Here is a 10,148-nt window from a genome sequence, read left to right as displayed (position 1 = left end):
TTTTTGCCACCTACACTCTTTATTTCTCCAACAACTATTTTGATTCTTATTCCATACTATTGAATGGTCTCTCCTTCAACCATTCTCATGTCTTCAAACTTTCCTCTCAAGCTCTCTTCCTTAGCCTGTTTTACATGATCATCACCACCATAGATATTTTCAAGAGCATCCCATACTTCTTTGGGATTTGCCTTGTCCTGAACATCAATAAACTCAATGTCAGATAGACTACTGATGAGGGCTTCCATGACTTGCCCATTTTCTTGTATCTCTCTCTTTTGGTCATCAGTGAGAGTACTGGTAGGAACAACATATACATTTTCAACATAACTCTAGTGTTGGACACCCATGCTTTTGATGAATATCTTCATCCTGTCTTTCCATATACCAAAGTTTTCCTTGTTAAACTTTGGACCTTCCCTCTTCATCATTTGGCTAGGATCTTTTCCTCAAGCGGTTAAGCTTACAACACAGAGGACCTAGAGTGCTCTGATACCAATTGATAACTCAATGATGAACCACTAGTACCAAACCGGTACTGAGAGGGGGGGTGAATCAGTACAGACACAAATATCTTCAAAACCGGTTTGACCACAAACACTCTCAATGACTGATAAACAGAGATACCAGTAAAATAGAGTGTAACCGGTAGCATCCAGTATAGCTCAATCAGTCATGAACCGGTCACTCACTAAGCTTTTCTCTTAGCTCAATACCACATTATCATAATATTCTCATGCATGAACTAGTAGACTTAACCATCAAATCTTTGCAACAGTGAGTTCAATATGTTTTATAGACAAGCATAAAACATAGAAACTTCATGTGCATAACAGATAAAATAAAGCATCACAAGACAAAAGCATTTCACATGGCACACATATTTTTCACGTGGAAACCCAATTGGGAAAAACCACGGTGGGGATGAATACCCACAAGCTACTTTTTGAACTCTTTAGAAGTCTTCTTTGTTAGGAGCCTTGTCTGGTTAAGAACATTACAATAGGTTCTTATAGGAACCGGTCCTGTTAGGGATCACCCGGTTAAGGGATACCCGGTTAAGTGTTAAACCCGATAGGGTCACCTTGTTAGAGGATTTTAAGAACTCAATAGCTAAAAGGATCTCCTAAGCTTCTCTAGCTTCTCAGAACTCATTAGCTTGAAGTTACCCAGTTAAGGGATTTATAGCAAGCCAGTTAAGACCTCCCGATTTAAGTGATTTTGAATCAATCCAGTTAAGGCTACCCTGTTAGGGGATTTTGCAACTGTTGAAGTGGTTCGAGATCAACAGGTATTACAATGATCTATTAATAGTACTTAATACTAATACAGATCTGTTTAGGCTCCTCTTTTCCTTCTGCACATACACTTTGCAGGTATCTCTTCTCTCCTATGGTCTGGCAAGAATCTTGTATCACTTTCGTTGGATACACACTCACAACTTTTGCCAACAACTTCAGACAGAAACCTAACACCGATCTTATAGGGAACATACAAGTCAGTAGCAAAAACCTTAAACCCTAAACCTGTTAGGTTGAGCAATTCAAACGGTTCAATCCTGACCATTGAAACATATTGCATTAAATGCACCAGTCTTGAGTCAATCTTAAGACATTCTCCATTGTCCATTATCCACCATTTTCATGGCGGCTGATAACCCATCACACGTTATCACCATTTGACAGACTTCACACATTCCTGAGGTAGATAGGAATAGTCTTCTTCATGCAAGATCCTTCACGTGCACAGAGCTTACGTGGCAACACAATCTGTCCTCCATTATACTACTAACTCATCACACAAAGATCACCGATTGAGTCACACAGACTTGAGATACTCCAACTAGAAACCCCGAAGTGGAAGCTGCCTTACCAACTGGTAGTCATACAGTGCTTCCATGTGCTGGTTCCCATAACTACATGCCAGTTCATTTTGAACAAATGTGCCACTTCACTTTGGCATATACCGGTTCACACATATGCTGGTATCTCTTTCTTCACTTATCTCATGTGTCGGTTCACACTATGTCTCATATTGACATCAATGACAACATACAATATCATTATGTCTTCATGCCAGTTTACATGAGGCTCATGCCGGTTCACATAATGCCTATAGTATGCCAAATACTACATGAGTTGACATCAATGCCAAAGGGGGAGATTGTTGGCATTGTGTTATCATTGATGTCAACCAGTATGGGATCACTACTAGTATGAGACATGTATGTGCAACACTGTCATGAAGGAGTACACATTAAGATATCTTTGACATCACCTTGTGTTGCAGAACACTAGTAAGGTAAGGAAGAGAATGTCATTAAGAGGAATGATCATTGGAGTCACCGGTACACAAGTTAGTGCCAGACTTGTGTGGATGAAAGGGAAAGATTATCGAAATAGTGTATCATTGGTAAGGAAAGGATGTCAACTGATAAGTATTGTGTTGACAGTGTGTAGTTGTCAACTAGAAAGCTCATGACCAGTGTACAAGAAGGACAAGCAAGGTGCTTGAGCTATTGTTTATGATGAAGAGGCAAAATCTTACCTAACTTGCATCAACACCAAAGGAGGAGGATGAACAGGTCACCAATATGCTATGTGGTTGCAAAACAACAGGACTCCCACCGGATGAAGATGTAATCACCATTTGAAGAGATGACTAATAGAGAGTGTGCCCACATCAGATCACATGTGTTTGTTTGAAGTTGTGCTGCACAAACAGGGAAGCCACATGAGTGCATTGTAGGATGCAGATGAAAAGGTGTATTTCCACCGGTAAGTGGATCTTATCTCCTATTATGCATAATATGCATTATAGTTCTATGAGATAAGGAAGAAGAGGTAAAACCAAGTGTTTAAAGGCCAATACTAGATCTACCAGTGAAACAAAAGGAATGCCTTGAGTACATGAAATCAGGGTTATGCACTAGACCGAAAGAGAAGGTATGTTGGGATGTCAATGCAGTTGAAGTATGTTGGGTTCACCTCTTCAACAAATTGGTTGAGATATGGTCTGAGCTGATCAGAGAGAAGGCAAGGCTGAGTAGATGCAGTCAGAGGAGAATGGCTGGATTGAAGATGGAGTCTGGTGAAGGTTGATGACATTGTATCATTAAGAGCATTTACTGGTATGCATGTCCACTGGTAATACAAATAAGGTGCAGATGCAGAAGACTCCCATCTGATGAAGATGAGCATGTTTTGGATAGACATTTCTGGTGACCATTTAAGGAGTTCCACCAGTAGTTCAATAAAGAGAAGACATGAGGAGTTAACCGATAAACTGTAAGATACCGACAGGGTTAGTAAACTAGCAGAAAAGAAGAGTTGGTTGAGTGTTTGGTCGGTGATCCTATCTGAACTGACACACTGATTCAAGCTAGTAGTCGGTCGACATGGATGCCACGTGGAGTGAAGCTAGTGAACTTGCATGCAACAGAAGATGGAGTGTGCACCAACGAGGTAGCTGCAGAGTTGGTCAACATTAATGGTAGATCCCATAAATCATGGGATGTGTTGCAGAGCCATTGCAGAGGTTTGTGGCTCAAGGTCTGGAGGAAAATCGAGGGCTAGCTCAAAGTGATTGAGGAGATTGAGGATGATGAAGGAAAACACAAGACCAATCTTGGTGATTGACCAAGAAATCAGACGACAGGGTAAAAACCAGATTTCCAAAGATAGAAGGCGTGATCAAGAAGGCACGATAATGGTGGTGATGAGAAAATAGTTGTCTACATGATTGGATTGGACAAGATCTGATTGGATCTAGTTTTCCTCAAGGTTGATGAGGAAACCCTAACCACCCATGTTTTTTAATTGGCTTTTGGCAGGAAAACCAGGTTATAAATAAGGAAGCCAAAATCATTGAATGTTGTTGTTGAAGAGAAGAAGATAGGGCTATTGTGAGGTGATTGAGTGCTACATGAGAGAGTTAGATCAGTCAGAGTGAAAATAGTAGAAGAGGATAGTGAGTGAGTGACTGAAGGCTAAACCAGTGATATGGTTTAACAGAGGGTTAACCGGTATGGTTTGAGCAACCAATATAGCATCTAGAGTGCATCTGAGGAGATAACCGATAGGAACTTGTACTGAGAGGAAGGAAGTTGAGAGGACTGAAGAAAAGAGCATTGAGGAGGATATTCAACACAACAAAAGAAGATTAGAAGTGAATCGGTAGAGTTTACAGGCAATACAATAGCAGAAGAGAGCAGAAGAAGAGTGAACCAGTGCAGCAAAGAAGGTGTCTCATAGACAGAGTGAGGTATATGAAATGGTTGCAAGATTCACTTGTAACAGTATGACTAATTTTGTATTTGAATTTATCAGTGTGATCACTGAGTTATAGCTCAGTGTAGGGGTTGTAGCTCCTTTGGGTTGGTGCCCATAAACCAGCAGGGGTTGTAGCCCATAAATCAGTTAGGGGTTGGTGCTCCTTGGGTTGGTACCCTAAACATTGTAATAGAGTTTTCATTGTGAGGCTAGATTGGAGCAGTATAATCCAACAACATTCCTCACCGAGGTTTTTCCCATCTTAGGTTTTCCTCATACATACTAGTGTTATGTGATGTCCCTTTGTGTGAATGCGTTTGTGATTTGTCTCCTCACAAATCAGTAGGTGTGCATTCAGCTAGATCAGTTAATCAATATACTTTCATAAGGATAGTTAAAGGGAAAAGATTAAGAACCACTGATTCACCCTCCTCTCCGTGGTGCATTGTGTCTAACAAGTTTTGTTTGAGGCCTCTACTTGGCCATTCCCTTATGGATAATAAGGTGTGTAGAAATGATGTTAGATATAGAATCATTTGCACAGTTCTTTCACATCTTGATTTTTGAATGGTCTTCCATTATCAGTGATAATGGAACTATGAATGCCATACTGATAAATGAGATAATTTAGGATGAAAGAGGATATTTTCTTTCCAGTAAGCATAGTCAATGGGACACCCTCTATCCACTTTATAAAATAATCAGTGGCCGTGATGATAAACTTATGTCCATTTGATGAGGAAAGATGAATCTTTCCCACTAGGTCGAGTCCTCATTGACAGAATGGGCATGATGTAGTGAATAGTTGCAGCTCTTGTGTTGGTGCATGTATAACATTACCATGAATTTGGCATTTTGGACATTTCCTGGCAAACTAGTATGATTCCTTTTCCATTGTCAACCTATAATATCCCATCCTTAGAAGTTTCTTGCCTAGAGTAGGACCACTTGAATGTGTGCCACAAATACCTTCATGAATTTCTTGCAAGGTGATTTCAGATCTGTTATGATCAAGACACTAAAGAAGAGTACCATCAAGACCTCATCCGTAAAGTGTGTCCGTGGTTAGGGTATATCAGGTTGCTTGATGAATAAAGTTGCATTTTTTGTTTCTAGATAGATCTGGTGGAAGGATATTGTCTTTTAGATATGTGTAGATCTTTCCATAGAGGGGTGAGTCAGAACCGACGATGTGGAATATGACATGGGATTAAGAATTGTTGTAGGCATGGAAAAACAATTGTTCCACTAGAAATTCATAATGAGTCTATTTCTCTAGTATTTGAAGGAGTGAAGCAATGGTTACCACGACGTCTGCAACTTTGTTATCCAACCTTGGAATCTGTTCAAATTTGATATCCATAAAGTACTTATTAAAGTTGTCCATCATTCTCTTGTAGGGCATCAACTTGTCGTCCTTTATTTGATAATCATTATTAACCTGATTAATAGCTAACTGGGAGTCTCCAAAGACTTTCAACCCTATTATCTTCCATTCTACGACCACTTTGATGCCTGTTACTAGAGCTTCATACTCGGCTATGTTATTTGTGCAAGAAAACATCAATCTGTAGGATCTTGGAATAGTGTGTCCTTCTAGAGTGACGAATAAAATATCTGCACCTAATCCATGTTGTGTGTATGATCCGTCAAAGTATAAGAACCATGGTTTTGTTGTTACTATGAGAATATCTGTTTTAGTCCCAACCAGTGCTGAGAGGACAGGTGAATCAACACTATACTAGTTTTTTCCAGATTTAACCTTAATCAAAGTTTCTATTCAAACTTAACACTTATCAGTATAAGCAACATTAATAAGAAACATGCACATATAAAATCAAACACACATGACTACTAAGATTTATCATGCAGAAACCTAAATGGGATAAAACCACGGTGTGAGTAGAAACTCACAAAATTTGCACTCTTCTGGAGTACACTCGGTGAGGAACCATCCCTGTCAGGAGATTACAAAGACATTGTTAGGTGCCACCTAGTTAAGGGATTTTCTTTAAGGCATTTTAGAACCTTTACCCTGTTAGAGGTAGTCTTGTTAAAGGACTTAGGATCATCAATTAAGATGTCACCCAGTCAAGGGATTTTACAAAGGGACCTATTAAAGTCCACCCAGTTAAGGGATTTTGCTATTGTAGTTATTAGAAAACAAGAGAGAGAATGATTTGCTATAGTAGCTACTCTTAGCTTAATTAGATCCAATTGAAGCTCTTTGTTTTGACCACTGGTTACACTTGCTCTGCACTCTACTAGTGCTCTGCATTTCAATTGCTCTGCACTCTACTGGTGCTCTACATTCTTTCTCTACTCTTCACACTATCCGAGCTCTGTACACTCTCTTCACCACTCTGCTATTCACTTATCAGTTTTGCACTCTTCTCACCTTGTTGGATCGCCTCTCTTAAAAATTGTACTTAGCAATTTTATGATCAATCTTTTTAGTTTTCACCAAAAACCTTTATACCATGTTTTGCCGACACATACGTGTTGATTCCTAAATGAGTTTACACCTAACACTCAGTAGATTTGAAATTCAAATCTTCTCACACTTTCTTTGTGCATTCTCCATCAATCTCACTAGCAACTCATCCTTATCTGCCACCGCAACTCATAAATCTACCAATGTTTGGGTCATGTTCTACCTTTTTAATGCGAACTAGAAAATCCACATAAATATCACCTTAATTAGTTGTTAACTGTTGTAGACTTCACTAGAAGTTTTCTTTGATGATATCTCACCATGACCGACTCACCTTTGGTCATCGCATCTATCTTATCAGTCACTGCTTGGATATTCTCGGTGGATAGCATTCTTCAACCTGTATCACCGGTTCACTGTTGCAACTCTTCATATTTTGCCACCGGTCACTGATCATCAACCAAACTGATCACCTATCTGTCCAGAGTGTTCTGGTCATGCATAAGATTACTAAACTGCAATTTGAGTCACCTCTTATGACCACATCATCATTTCAACTACCTGTTTAAGAAACTGATCTCAACACCTATCAGATGCTTAACTGGCTGGTCAGCTACTTTGTTTATCCTTCAATCAATTAGTCTTCGACCAAAACACTGCTTAAGTGTGTCAATGATGCATATTAGGGAAGCACTGAATCCTCCATAATGTTTGCAACCATGAGTAAACCATTGAGGTTTACCACACCTCCTTGCCTATCAGATTGGCCTTATTCACCAATAAGTGTTGGTCATCAATGACAATACTAACTAATGAACCGATTGTGCCAAAACCATCAATTATGCCAACAATCTCTCCCTTTGGCATTGATGGCAACACTTCAAACTATTCTTTTAGCAACCAGTCACTTCTGCTTCTACTGTACTGATCAACTACTCTGTTTGATCTTGAGGAAAGATCTTACTCCCCCTTTCATTGGTTTCTGTTCATGTGACATCTGACTTAATCTCCCTTCATGTCCCATCTGACTTCACTCCCCCTTTGACAACAATGCCAAAGGTGTAGTCTAGACATCCTATTTCACATACTGCAATGAATTCTCCCCCTAACATGAGTAGTCCATAATCATAAATCCAAATACATAGAATTTTCAGGAAAATCACACCAGATTGATGTTGTTCCAGTCTTCACTCACCTTAGAGCATGTAGGGGAATTACACCTATCTTACCTCTGAGATACTCAAAAGTATCCTTAGGTAGCGACTTGGTGAATATGTCTACAACCTGTTCCTTGGTTGGCACATATTCCAGTCTAACTTCTTTGTCATGTACTTGTTCCCTAAGATAATGATATTTTATTACAATATGCTTGGTTTTAGAGTGCATTACTGGGTTTTTTGATATGTTGATGGCAATTCTATTGTCATAGTGTATCACCACCGATCCAGTCACCTTTTCTTGGATACCTTCAAAGATCTTCTTAATCCATAGTACCTATTTATAGTTGATTGCAGCAGCCACATACTCTGCCTCAGCTATGGATTGAGAGATACAATTATGTTTCTTACTTGTCCATGACACAATCCTATTTCCAAGAAAGAATGCACCTCCACTAGTGCTCTTTCTGTCATCAATGTTCCCTACCCAGTCTGCATCGGTGAAGACACTTAAGTTCAAATTTCCCTTATGTGGATACCAAAGACCATACTCATCAGTCCCCTTAAGGTATCTCAATATCCTCTTAACCGCCACCATATGAGTCTCTTTTGTATTTGCAACAAATATAGCAACCAAGCCATCTGCTTGTGCTATATCCCGTCTACTGTGCACTACATACTGCAACTTACTGATCATGGATTGGTATAGTGTCTCATTCACTTCATTAGCCTCATCATCTTTGGAAATCTTGCAACCTATAACCATTAGACTTCCAACAGGCTTGGAATCTTCCATTCCAAAGGTCTTCAATATTTCCCTTATATATCTGGTCTGGCTAATGAATATACCATTCTTTAGCTGAGAAACTTGCAGACCAATAAAGAATTTTATTTCACCTATCATGGACATTTCAAATTCTTTCTTTATTTCTTCTACAAAACCTTTGCTCATTTCATCATCTCCTCCAAAGATGATGTCATATAAAAAAATCTCTACAATCAGATGTTTTCCTTCTTTTCCATTCTTCAAATACAAGTTACTGTTGTCACTAGTTCTCATGAACCCTATACTTATCAGGTATGAGTGCACTCTCTCATACCAAGCTCTTGGTGCATGTTTTAGCCCATACAAAGCCTTTTCAACTTACATACCATATCTCTTCCATCTTCTGAAGCAAACCCTTCTGGTTGCTCAATGTACACTTCTTCCTCTAGAACACCATTCAAGAATGTCAATTTGACATCCATTTGGTAGAACTTAAACTTTCTGTAAGCATCATAAACAAGCAAGATTCTAACCCCTTCCAGTTTAGCCACTTGTGCAAAGGTCTCTTTGTAAACCAAACCTTCTTCCTATGCATACCCTTTGCAAACTAACCTTGCTTTGTTTCTTACTACTTGACCGGTTTCATCCATATTGTTTCTCAACACCCACTTGGTGCCTATCACATTTTTGGTCTCCGATGTGGGCACAAGGGTCCAAGTTTCATTTTTCTCAATCTTCTCCAGTTCTTTATCCATATCCTTGATCCAGTCTTCATCTTCTAGAGCCTCCTTTGTTGTTTTGGGCTCAATTTTAGAGAGCAGACAGGCACTCTCCCTTGTTTTTCTTCTAGTCAATAATTTTGCATTCTTGTCACTAATAATATTATCAACATAATGATTGATTTTGATATATCTTGGTGGTTCTGGTTCATTTCTTGGAGCTTCTTCTACTATTTGTACAAGTTCTACTTCACATACTTCCTCATTTGTAGCTACACTAGGATTCTCTGCAGCAAGTTCGACTGGTATAGTGTAATTGAATCCTTGATAGTCCTCTGGTTCACTCTTGTTGTCCTGCTCATTTTTCTCAAACAACTCATCTACTCTGATATTTTCACTTTCCACAATCTTACCAGTCTCTTTGTTCAAACATCGGTATGCTTTACTCTTTGTGGAGTAACCTAAGAAGATTCCTTCATCACTCTTAGGATCAAACTTTCTAGAGTACTCATCCCTCTTGATGTAGCACCTACTTCCAATTACATTGAAGTAACTCACATTGGGCGAGCATCCACACCATAATTCATATGGAGTCTTAATTATCCCCTTCTTCACCTGTATCTGGTTCCAGGTATACACAACAGTACTCACTTCTTCTCTCCAGAAGACATGTGGAATATCCTTTTGAATCATTAGAGTCCTTGCACAATCAACTAGAGTTATGTTTCTTCTTTCAGCAACCCCATTTTGCTAAGGTATTCTGGGTGCCAACATTTGCCTCACAATCCCTTGTTCTTCACA

This window comes from Cryptomeria japonica, chromosome 9, assembly GCF_030272615.1.
Source record: "Cryptomeria japonica chromosome 9, Sugi_1.0, whole genome shotgun sequence".
Classification (NCBI taxonomy): Eukaryota; Viridiplantae; Streptophyta; class Pinopsida; order Cupressales; family Cupressaceae; genus Cryptomeria; species Cryptomeria japonica.
The sequence above is the reverse complement of the archived record's forward strand: the minus strand, read 5'-3'. Positions refer to the sequence as shown.